Genomic DNA, 7,629 nt, shown 5'->3' on the forward strand with positions numbered 1-7,629 from the left:
GCAGCCCGGGTTCAATCCTCAGCACCACATACAAACAAAGATGTTGTGTCCGACGAAAACTAAAAAATAAATATTAAAAAAATTCTCTCTCTCTCTCTCTCTTTAAATAAAAGATCATTAATGATATAATTCATCAGAAAGATTTAATAATTTAGAATTCAGTCGTCACCAGCAGGGAAAGGAGGAGGGTGCCATGATTAGTTGAACGGTATAATCTGTCTTGTTTCCAAGCCATGGGGGCCTATAGGGGGGTATGAGTCAGTTACTTGGCTTTGGTTCTAAGAGCCATGGATGATCAGAAGTGACTTTTAACTCACTGGAAGTGAGGCCTGGAGGTGAAAGAGAGAGCAGTCCTGGAGGGAGAGAACTTCCAGCAGGAGCAAGAAAGGGTGCTGGATAGGCTGCAGGTAAGGAGGTAAAGTCTGTTGCTGCTGGAGGTCTATCTGGGAAGCAGCAAGCAAACAGTATGAGCCCAAGAGGATAATCCAAGGAATAGGAAAGGTAGAGTCCAGGGCTGCTTCTTTGAAGTCTAGAATAGTTGAGCAAAGAGGACTATACTCTGCTGAGAGCTTGGCAGAGGGATTTTAGATGCCTGAGCAGCCCTAAACAAGGAGCCGTGAGTTAAGAGATTAACTGGGTAGACAGTGTGGGTAAGGTTTGGAGCTAAGAGAGAGAGGGCATAGAGTGGGAGGTCATTGTTTGGAGTTTTCTACTAGCTTTTCGCTGTTTTGCCTTTATAGAAAAAAAAAAAAAATGGTGTCTCTTGGGTCAAGGAAGGAGCCAGGATGGCTTGGAATCTGAAGCTACCTCTTGCTGATAAAATCATTGCCTCTGGACAGCTGCAGCACTTTGATGCTAACCTATTTAGGATTAGCCAGGAACTGGATGTTCACATTTCTAATTTTTAAGCAAGAAGAGTCAAGTTTATTTCCTAATTATGAGGATAAAAATCCTAACTTTTTGATCTGTTTTGCACTGATACCTCTAGAGAAATACCATCATGATAAAACCCTAACATATCTTGATCAAGGGCAGTCTTGTGAAATCCAAATATTAGACATTAGGAAACTTCAAAAACTTTAAGGAATTGAGGGTAGAGTTGTGAAGAGTATATCCTATGTAGTGCTCCAAGACAGAGGGTACAATACACTGGACATCAGTAGCTGAAGGACTGGAGGTGGAGCCAACCTCAAGACAGCATTCTTGGCATAAATATCCCAATGTCTGTGAGTACAATCAATTTTAGAGCTAAGCCAACCCAACTGAATGGAGAGGAATCCCTATGGAATACAGCAAAGAGGACACCTCTGTTTATTCATTAACACAGAGTTTACTAGGAGGAAACATGGTGTGGTAAAGCGGGTGCTGTTCTGAATGATTGTTGAAGGAGAATGAGAATGGGAATATACTGAGCACTTACACTGGGGCAGCTACCAGATCAAGGTCTTCAAGCTCAAAGGTACAGACAAAAACAAAAACAAACAGGGGGAAATGAGAAAAATGGATACCTCATGAAGAAGAGAACTATCAATCTTCCTATGAGACAACCATATTCACAGAGTGCACTTTATGGCCCCCATTAGGTATCAATAATGTCTCACTCCCTGGCTTCAACAGTCTCCATAGCAGTTTTTCTTTGGAGGAAATAAATGGTTCATAAGATACCAGCCAGAGCCACTCCCTCCAATCACATATAACCTCATGCCAACACTACACCTTAGGAAACTCATGAGTGGTTGCCTGGGGAGCATTTTTCTACATTGTCAAAGCTTTTTGCAAACTTCTCAGGGAAAGAAGTATATTGAAACTAACTAGAATTGATGTGACCCAAATCTGCTGATGGAATCAGATTTTTTAATGTATTAAAAGGCCAGATGGAGCGTCCAAGGTTAACCATTTATGTTTGTTAGGAATCATTGCAGTTGAAGAAGCAGCAGCAACAGTAATAAAAGCATAAGGATCGAGATTCAAATGATACTCTTCATGTCTGATGCCATCTATCTAAAACAACTAAAATCTGTTGAATTGACTAAAAAGGATAGAAAAATAGCCGGTATCCCATGCTCCATTGCCAGTGTTTCCTTCACCTCTTGAAAACTGCCCTCTTGAAGAGGGACACAAATGGAGATCTTAAGGTCTATAGGAACCTGACCCCTCTCACTGTGTATGGGGGTTTGTCCAAGCCATGAAGGCAGAATCCCAGGCCTCTGTGTTGGCCCAAGCTTTTGTGGCACACACAGACTACTGCCCAACATGCAGTTCTGCAACTATATCTTAGATAAAATTTCTAGACCTTGTTGTTGAATATACTAGGAATTCCACTCATTTAGAGTATACATGTAGGAGATAATACTGATGAAAACTGTGTGATATTCAATGGGAAGATGTTTAATGGAGACCTTCAAATATTCATTTTTGTCCCTCTTCAAATATCAGAAATGGATATTTTCTCAGATGAGCCATGAATTTTTTTAACATATAAATGAGCAACTGTATTTATCAGACTATAACCTCAATCTCTTTCGCATCAAACATACAACTGATACTTTTGCATTATGCCACAGTTGATCCCCAGATTCAATGAGGAGAAATAGAGGATTTTTCTTTTGTTTCCCCTGTGATACTACAACAAATAGTAGTTTTAACAAACATGTATTGAGCTAGGCGGTGTGATAAATTCTTTGAATGGATTATCTTCTTTAATCCTCTTAATAACCCTACACGAAGCAGATACTATAGTGATTCCTAACTGCAGACTAGTGAGTGGGAACACACAGTGGCTAAGCAGCTTGATAAGTAAGAGGCAGCTAGCAGGTGGTGACACTGAAATCCAAACACTGGCAACTTGTCTCATATTACTCACCATCCAGTTTTGCCAAAGGCACCCTTGATAGTCCGTGTTCAGCATTGTTCCTTACTGTGGGTCTTCTGATGAATAGGACATAACACTGAGTGTGAACTGACGAATTGACTGCTGAAAGAGACAAACCATACCTAAATAATGAGAAGCACCTCAGTACCTACAAAGAAATGAAAACATTGGTGCTTTCAAAGTATCATCAGGTATCAGAAGTGGATCTTTTCTCAGATGAACCTTCAGGTATAATCCCAGCAGAAGACCTAGTCAGCTAGTAACTGGATTCCTGACCAGGGAAACTGTCTTAAGTGACTGTGGTAATTTGTTGGCAGCAATAAAAACTAACACGATCTCCTTCCGGATCCTTCAAATCCTCTTTCTTCTTTCTGTCATTATGTCTGCGGACATTCATTCATTCATCAAGCCACTATATATGTGTCTCTGTACATACAGTATACCACAGAGAGAGTGTAGAGGAGAATAGGGAAAGGGAGAGAATGAGAATCTATTCTGTTTAATGTCAGATGTCTGGACCAGGATTAAAAGATACTGCAAGGATTAGAACAGAGAATATCCTTGTCCACTTGTAATTTACTTTCTGTTGGAGGAAGTTAGACAATGAGAATATAAACAACTAGAAAAAAATGTTTCAATAAAAAATGATGAACAGAATACAAACAACTATTTTTTTAATTTTGTTCATAGTGATAAGTAGTTTGAGAAATTAAAATAACAGGGGGCCATGATTTAATCCATTCCTATTTGGGATGTTTTTAATTTCTACTCCCCTATCCTATCTCTTTTTCAACATGGGTTAATATCCCTTGAGCAAAATAATAAAATTCAAGGTGTCAAGGGTATGGCCCAAGCATCATTAATTTACCAACAGAAAGATAAACTAATAGATGAAGGATAAATTATGGTGAAAATAAAATGTTGAGACTAGGAAAATAAACATAGCTGGGACTAGGACTCTCATTAAATAAGGTTTTAAATTACATATAAATCACCTTATTCAACCTCCTTTTTGCTTTTCTTTTCTAAAGATTCAGCCCATTATGACACTTTCAACAATCCCCACCAAAACTAACAAACCCCCTCCTCTCCTTTCCTCTCGTCTTTTCCCCACTTTTTTCAACCAGTTGAACACACTGTTAAAGAATCTGGGAACGACGTCACAGAAGAAACTCATGTAGGAATTTGAGTTTTCACCTAACAGAAAACTAAACCAGTATGCTAACAGGACACTAAATCAAAGGGTTCAAGTTGCAAACAGACTGATTCCAGACAAGTATGAAATTTTTTTTCTAGAATTGAAATTTGTTCAACATGAAACAAATTGCCTAAGAAACTTATCCTGGGAGGAATTCAAGCAGAGCCCATCTGTCTTCCTTTTATAGTTGTTCTAAGTCATTTCCACCATTTTTAAAAATGGGTCCTTTAAGACTCTTAAGTTTAATAATGTAATTTGAGTTAGAATGTTAAAGGCTGTTGATGAAATAATGTATTAGCCCTCTGTATCTGGGTTCAGATGCAGAGGTCAGAATCTGTTCTAGCTACTTCATGCAGAAATGAATTCACTATGTAGTATTAGTAGCTGGCAGAAATACCAGAAGAGCATGCTCAAGACAGATTTCAGGAACACTTTCAGAACCACACAGCTGAACTCACCCTCTGAGAGAGGCTCTGCCACATCAGAAAGAAAGTTGAGGAATTAGGAAGCTCCCACCATATCTGCTGGCTTTGGGACCACACTGCCATTCAAATGGAAGCCCCTGTCTCCTGATGTCTGCTCTGGCCATGGGGGTCAATCTCCTGGGGGTGTGTCTGCTTGATGGAAGTTAGGACATCTGCAGAGCCCGAGACATAAGAAAGTCTGGGAAACACAGGCCTCTCATACAAAGGAGGCACAGTAAGACTTGGGGATTCAGATTCAAGTTATCTAACTCATCCCAAATGTAATCACTTTCCACTTTAGGTTCTTCTCTCTCACATCAATGCTTGACTTTCACATGTGAGCTGGTGAGGAGCTCCACCTGTGCTATAATAACAAGGCCCCTTCCACACACACATGCAAAATCCACAGCTGATCTTGATTAGATCAACTCTGCAGCAACATGAGATCGAGATTGTTTTAGGACAGAAGAAACATCAGTTTTCTGCCTGAGCCTTGGAATAAGAATTTTAAGATTCAAGTCATTTGTTTAAGTTATCAGATGCTATTATATGTAGCCAGCTCAACCCCATGGTGCTTGTATTGCTATCCCACTGTACTCAGTATGGGATACCCATGATTCCAATAAGCACTTTATTCCTAGAACTTATATAACTTAAGTAACTTTTGTCTCTCCCTATCCTGGTCTATCAGTAGCCCATCCATCCTCTGTTGGTTATCAGAACTTGGACACTTTCAAACTCAACCACGCCATATAAACCACCCCAGGTTCCCATCTCTGAATTGCTGTTGCCTGCAATCACTTCTAACACCAATTTCATTACTCTATGTTCAGGGAACTCAATAGAAGTCACTTTAGTTACTTCTAGTATAAAAAAAAATTTAATACTCAAGAGACAACTTGTAAAAAAACAAAAAGGTGGCTTGTAAAACAAAAACTAGGATAATTGAGTGGAGATTACAGGAATGACCCACAGAACAATGCAGAACTTGGCCACCCAGGGAGTGCTGTCTCTGCTATGCTTAGGAAGCTGGGCTTAGAAGTCACCTATTAGCATCGAAACCATGATACTTCTTCTGTAATCCTCATCAGCAAATTAAATATCTTGCTTCTTAAAACGCCCAAAGCTGAAAACACACACTAGAATTGGGGGCAGAGGGCAGAGTTCCTTCACAACTATATTCTTCTCACAGTGTTCATTCTTTCTTCCTTGTAAACTTGCATAAAAGGGTCAGCTTGGAGGAAGCTGGATCATCTATAGAAATAAAATCTAAGGAAATCTCGAAAATGTGCTTAGCTTTCCAGCCTCTAGCATTTACTTAGACATGATGATGCCCAGGTCTCAAGCCAGAATATGAAGACTGGACATTTACTTTCTATAAGTTTAAATGCTTGTGTCCCTCTAAAATTCATGTTAAAACTTAAGTCCCCAATGCAACCATATTAAGAGGTAGGGCTTTAGGAGGGGATAAGTCATTGAAAGCTCCACCCACAAAGATGGGATTAGTGTCTTATAAAAAGACCTGAGGTAGTTAGCTGCCCTTTCCCTCTCTTCTGCCATGTAAATACACAGTATTTGTCCCCTCCAAAGGAAGCAGCAATCAAAAGTGCCACCTTGGAAGCAGAGTCTGTTCCATCACCAGGCATCACAACCAACATCTTGATCTTCGATTTCCTAAGCCTCCATAACTATACTAATAAATGTGCACTGCTTATAAGTCACTGAGTCTACAATATTTTGTTATAGAATAGGAATGGACTAAAGAATTTAAAAAGCTGCCCAGGTAATTTAATGTTTAGTTAAGATGAAAACCCCTCACTCAGCAGGTCCTTATTCTGCCTCAGCTAGGGGGACACTAGCCAAGGAAGTAAAACTAATGTCAACATAAAGACTCAGCCCTTTCTAGGTTAGTGCTATGATGTTCAACTCTTACCAGGTTAGTGCTATGATGAATGCATGCATATGGTTGCTGTTTCTGTCTTGAAGAGTGGTATAATTTGCATGTGTTCCCCAAATTTCATGTGGTACAAGGGTCAGGAAACTATGACCAGGTATCATATTTAGTCCATTCCTATCTACAAAATAAAATTTTGTTGGAAAATACCACACCCAAGCACTTAAGTATTGTGTGGTTGTGTAGGCGCTGTAATGGTAGAGCTGAGTAGTTGCAGCAAAGACCATTTACCTGCAAAGCCTAAACTATTTAGTACCCAGCCCTTTATAAAAAATGTTTTGCTGACCTCTACATTTATAAAATGACTCTGTTGATAAGGGTGTGGTGGTATGCATCTGTAATCCTAGTTTCTCAAGAAGCTGAGGCAGAAAGATCATGAGTTTGAGGCCAACCTGGGGACAAGACCTTGTCTTAAAAAAAAAAAAAATGGGCTTAATAACTCTGTTGAGTGGGCCTCCTCCAACCTTGCACAGGGAGGGAGTGACGAAACACCTCACCCAAGAGTATCTAATCCACAAGTCTGGGAGGCTAATGATATGTATTGCCTGTCTTGATAATTGGTACTAAGAAACCAAGTCTTTAATCAATTAATGATAAGTTCTTGAACTAAAGAGTCACTGGTGGAAATCCAGAGTCAACACTGCAGCAAATCAAAAGCAAAACCATGCCAAACTTCTAGGGAAGCAAAAAGCTCATGAATAAAGAGGAGAAATAATGGAATACAGAGATACTGAGACATAGTCTAAAAGGCCCAAGAGAAATTGAAGAAGTAGTTTTGGCTCTTGGCCTTCTGGTTTTAGTCTCTGTGTCCCCAAGCCATACTTTCTTCAAAATTGCAATTAAAAGACTGCTTGTCTAATCCTTAAGGAGTTTCTGTCCCTTATATACACTAATCCATACCTGGGACATTAAATATCATAAAATAGCAAGTAATCATTCATTGTAAAAACAAAAACACAGATAGTGGATGAAGGATGAGGTTAGAAAAAGGTGGGTGGCTTCATGAAATCTGGAGACATGAGTTCAAATCCCACCTCCAATTCTACCTTCTTATTCAATTTAGAAAGTCACTTTAACTCTCAGTGATTCTTTTTTTTTTTTTTTTTACCTCTAACATGAGAATAATGTCATCTGCTCAGTT

General features: G+C 39.4%; 1 pseudogene; it reads left to right on the forward strand.

Moving 5' to 3' along the window:
• Positions 1-785: 785 nt before the first annotated feature.
• On the forward strand, positions 786-2,094 carry LOC114099479 (alpha-globin transcription factor CP2 pseudogene; annotated as a pseudogene).
• The last annotated feature ends 5,535 nt before the right edge of the window (positions 2,095-7,629 follow it).

This window comes from Marmota flaviventris, chromosome 14 (assembly GCF_047511675.1).
Source record: "Marmota flaviventris isolate mMarFla1 chromosome 14, mMarFla1.hap1, whole genome shotgun sequence".
In the NCBI taxonomy this organism is placed as follows: domain Eukaryota; kingdom Metazoa; phylum Chordata; class Mammalia; order Rodentia; family Sciuridae; genus Marmota; species Marmota flaviventris.